General features: G+C 29.2%; 1 protein-coding gene across 2 annotated transcripts in view; it reads left to right on the plus strand.

Annotated features, from left to right (window-relative positions):
* The first annotated feature begins 304 nt into the window (after positions 1-304).
* LOC106464653 (dnaJ homolog subfamily C member 5-like) overlaps positions 305-5089 on the plus strand; it is a 19832-nt gene continuing 15047 nt past the window's right edge. The window contains exon 1 of one of the 2 annotated variants that reach the window (XM_013924812.2): positions 305-401. The gene's annotated coding sequence lies outside the window, so the exon portion shown is untranslated. Of the gene's footprint in view, positions 402-4681; positions 4714-5089 lie in introns of those variants that run through there. The other variant, XM_022392404.1, reaches the window with a different exon arrangement.

Below are 5089 nucleotides of genomic sequence, written 5' to 3' on the forward strand. Positions count from 1 at the left end.
TTTCTAGTATTAACGAGCAACTTTGTTGAAATCACACACATAAGGCATTGTTAAATATTAGATCATTAAAAACGTTTGTTTAGAGAAGCACGGGAATGCATTTTTTTATCTCTTGCAAATAACTCGTTTTTTTAATAATAAAAAATATAAGATATACATATATCTGCATTAGAAATAGAGTAAGGGTTACGACAAATGGTAAGGTTGTTTTTAAATAAAAACTTCCACACAATCTTATTTTTGTTGTTGTTTTTATGCTCTCTTCCAGCAGGCCTGATATCAGCGCCACTAGTACTCTCAAACTAGTAGTACCAGACGATGTGTAAAAGTTGGTGATGGTTTTGGAATTGAAAAATTGAGCTTCGCCTTTACAGTCATTGTCTGATTTATTCTATAATGAGGTATACTCGTTATTTAAATCTCTGATAACATCATTTAATAAATCAACTTAAGTATATTTATTTCTCCGTTACCTCTTTCCAAGATTGGCAAGGCTGCTTCACCCGGACTTATTATTTTTTAGTTTAACTTTAATGTCAGTAATGATCTATGAATTTGAACATTAAATGATTAATATCGTGAAGTAATACTAATACTACCGCTCAGACTTCAAGTCTGAGTAAGAATAAGATATTGATTCAGATTAGGCGAAGTAACTGTGTATTTTATTGAAAATGTATAAGCTTGTTACTAGTGTTAGAGCTAATAATATTACTATGAATATCATTGGAATTATCATGATTTAGGTTTTTAAATATTTACGTATGTAATCGAGTTTCTATAAATTTATGAAAGTATACTAACTTACACATTACTCTATATAAATTAGTAAATGTTGCTTTCGATCAGTTACTAATTTAGTTGGAACACTGTGATGTGGAACCAGAAAATTTAAATTAAAACAAGCATTCCACACTTTTGACTTTTGTTTGTGTGGAAAGACCATTTCTTTTTCATCCCATTGTAAATTAATGTAATTGTAATATTGCACAAAGCTTGCAAATCTTTTTAATTGGGTAAGAGTTCCATATGGCACCCACACTCAATTTAAAAAAAAATTCATCAAAGTAATATTTATTATTAATAAATCATATTAATAGTATGATCTGATAATTTTAATACATTATTATACCACTTACTTCATTAATATGCCCCTTAAAATAAACTCTTTTCAGAATCTTTTTTTATCCAGGCTATATCGGGGTGCCATATGGAACTCTTTCCTTTAATTGTATACTACATCTTAAGAAATCAGTTTTGATTTTCTTTTTTTAATGAATATTCAGATATTAAATGTTTTCCCACATCTTACTCTGTCCACTAACTTAGAGTATATTCAGTATTATTTCAAATGGAAAATTCATCACATATTTTATATTGCATTTCTGAAAAAATATTAATAAAAACATTTAATAGTTAATTTTTGAAGTGAAATATATGATTAAAGAAAGGTTTACGGATAAGTTACGTGTTATATTGAGAACAGTGAGAAATATTTTTTGCTCGTGAACCAAAGTTTTAAAAATTCCTTGTTTTCACATTCATGACTTATGTCAACATTGGTGGTCAGTGTGAAACAAGATACACCAAGTTTGAATTTTCTGTTACTTTTGTAGGAAGTTTTATGTTTTAATAAAATTATGTTGTTTATTTATACCAGGGTATCTTAAAAACAGCAGTGATTAGTTTTATATTTACAGCTGTGAATTTCTATGAATTGTAATGGATCTGACAGCTAGTTTTAAATTGTGGCCATGTTTTATTATAGATTTATAATGTGATGGAAAAAAGTCTGGCATTCTAGACTTGTAGTCAACATTATTAAAAACCATCAATGAATCTTCTTTCATTCGTAATAAATCTATACTCCCATAATGGGGACTATGCAATGATTAATTATCTTTCTGTATTTTACATTTTGACATCTTTCAACAAGTGTGTGTAAAACTATTGCAGTAGTAAACATTTCAGTAGAGGTGTGTTAATTCAGACACTGGTTAGTAGTTTCGGGTTTCTATTATTCCAACTAACACTTACTAATTTTTAAATGAAATATGTATTTGTTTATTAGTACATGATACAGAATAATATTGAAAGTCAGCTTCCTGTAGGCCTATAGATATTTTCATATGGTTTTTAATTTATTATTTTAATTTTATTATAACTTCTTTGTTAAGTAGCCTAAGCCACTGACAGTGTAAAAGTAATCTTCAAAAACTTCAAATTTTGGTTTCCCAATCTAACATACAGGAATGATTTGAAGATGTCCAGGTTTAAAAAATTTAAAGAAGGGCAGATCAAAGGTCAAATTCAATAAATTATTCCACTACTTGCATACTGGACTCAAAATCCTGACTGTTAATATCTGAAAAATTAACCAACTTGGATTTGTTTTCCTATGATTTATATCATAATCAGGTTTGGTTGGTCAACTGCTGTAGCAGTCTTCTTTTGTTTTGGATCAGGGTAGTGTGGCTATCTAGAACTGGAACCATATTGTTATGGCAGAGAGTAGGTCATCTGACTGAGTTTGACCCATTCGATAAAATAATAATTTGATCATTAAGTACCTGATCTTTAAGCTAATCATCTTGTTAGAAAAATCACACTTTCTTAACTGGAATTTAGTCTATTTTTCCCAATCCTTAAACTTGTGTTCCCTCATCCTGTTGTTGTTGAGAATATATTTTCTATTCAGAAGGGAGTGAGCTAAAACTTGGAAGTGTAAACTGGTGATTTGGAGTTCAGACTGGTTTTATTTCTTCTATAATAAGATAATTATTGGTTTTGTGGTGAAAGTGAAAGGTTTTGGCATGGCTGTTAAAAGCACTTGAAACTTTTGGCTGAGTGTTTAACCACTGAAAAGAACTAACACAGTTCTAAGTGCTTTAACAGTTATTGTTCCTAATAGTAAGAAAATGAATATTTTCTTGTTTAAATCGCTGGTAAAGTCAGCTAAACATAATATGCTGTGTTGTGGTTTTCTTATTGTAAGTTGAACATGTGAAGTGAGAGTGAAAAGATTGGTCTTCTTTCAAGTGGGGTGTAAAGAATTTTAGAGATGTTTAAAGAAGCTTGGACAGATTGAATGTGAAAAGGCTGTTTGTGCACTAGAATGATACAGTTGGAAAATGAAAGTTCAGTATTGGGAATTGTAAGATTAAGTATTGAAATTAGAAGTTAGAATTTTGTGGGGTGGTTTATATGATGGAGTATTTATTCAAACAATTCACATTTGTGAATAAAAAATAAGCTTACATAGTCTGTGAAAGTCTTATGGGCAAACAGTCAAATATAACACACAGGATTGTTTTATCCTTACTTCACGAAAGTTTTACATAAAAAATACCCTATTTCCTAAGTGTTTTTATAATGTAGTCCCTCCTCCTATAAACAATAAAACAAAAACTCTGGATAAAATATTGGTCTTTGAATGATATTTGGTGAAAGTTCCCGATTATTGGAAATTAAAATTGTTTCTTTTTATATAAAAAAAAAATTAAAGGTTGAGGCAGAATTCAAAAACATTTTAAGCTTATCTAATCATTGTTGTAATATATTGAAATCTGTTATCAGAGTTCATTTGGAGGGCCATCATGAAAATTGAAAGATTATTAAATAACAGTCAACAAAGTTTTATGAAGAAGCTTTTTTTGTGTAACAAATTTACTAATTTTTTTTGTTAAGTTTCTGATGTTTGTTAGATGAGAAAATTGCTGTTTTTTTTTTTGCTTTTTTACTTTCAGGAAATTTCTGATAAGGTACCTCAAAAAAGTTTACTTGCTTAGTTCGAGTTCAATGACATAAATGAAAAAGCTTAAAATGTGTATAAAAATTGGCTTGACTTAAGAAAATAAAGGATGGTAATAATTTAATGTTTTTGATTGAATGAACACAAATAATGGTTTTTGTTTTATAACTTGTGTTGTTCATTTATTTATTAGATTTTACAAAATGGTTAAAAGTTTTGATATTAGTAAATACTATACCATATTTTAGTTACCTTTAAAAAAAATTGTATTTTGATTTCAGAAAAATTAGGTTGCTCAAAATTTAATAATAATAACTTTTGGATGTCTATAACTTGTTTATTTTGGTATCACCTATGCAATTATGTTATAATGTTTGAAAATGATTTTAAAAAATCCTAACTGATGTAGTTTGTGGCTGATTTTATGGAAAAATGTTTAAGTTTTGAGTAGAGTAAGACACTTGTTCTAGCCTTGCAAGCATTTCCTTGAGAAAGAAAACGGATGTGGTATTCTAGATAAAGATTTGGATGTGGTTATTGGAAACAGCCTGGAACTCTTCATGTCTGATTATAGTGAACAATGCTAATTTGTCTGTAGCAGTTATAAGGTTGAGCACAAGAAGATTATTGTTACTTTATATGAGACTGGAACGTGACATTTAAGGAAAACAAGGGTAAAAAAGGAATAATAAATAAATAAAGAAGATAAAATAATAAAAATACCCTCAAAGCCAGTTCTTATCATTTAAATGTTTTTCAAGCCATGTGGTTTCCCTATTCAAAAAAAAAATAAAAAAATAGAAGCATTGACTATTAATTCCCTTAAGAGTTTTAAAAACCTTAATCAGGTCTCCTCTAACTCTCTTGTTTTCAAGAGATCTTATGTATGACATTTCCATTCCAGGTATCATCCTAGTAGCCTTCCTTTAAACCCTTTCCAACAATTCAATGTCATTCTTAAGGTAAGGAGCCCAAGACTGAACACAGTACTCCAAATGAGGCTTAATCAGCAACCTATACAGTGAAATTATAACCTCTAGACTTAGATTAAGTATTTCTGCAAATACAACCTAAATTCCTATTTGCCCTTCCACTAACATACTGCTTGAACAGCTTAAGGGATTGATCAACCAAAACTTAAACTTCAAGATTTCTTTCAATATTAGTGTGTTTAACTTTAGTCTTCCTGATATTAGTGGAAACATGTATCTGTTAGTGTGTTTAACTTTAGTCTTCCTGATATTAGTGGAAACATGTATCTGTTAGTGTGTTTAACTTTAATCTTCCTGATATTAGTGGAAACATGTATCTGTTAGTGTGTTTAACTTTAATCTTCCT

The sequence above is a fragment of the Limulus polyphemus genome, unplaced genomic scaffold, assembly GCF_000517525.1.
Source record: "Limulus polyphemus unplaced genomic scaffold, Limulus_polyphemus-2.1.2 Scaffold1710, whole genome shotgun sequence".
Classification (NCBI taxonomy): Eukaryota; Metazoa; Arthropoda; class Merostomata; order Xiphosura; family Limulidae; genus Limulus; species Limulus polyphemus.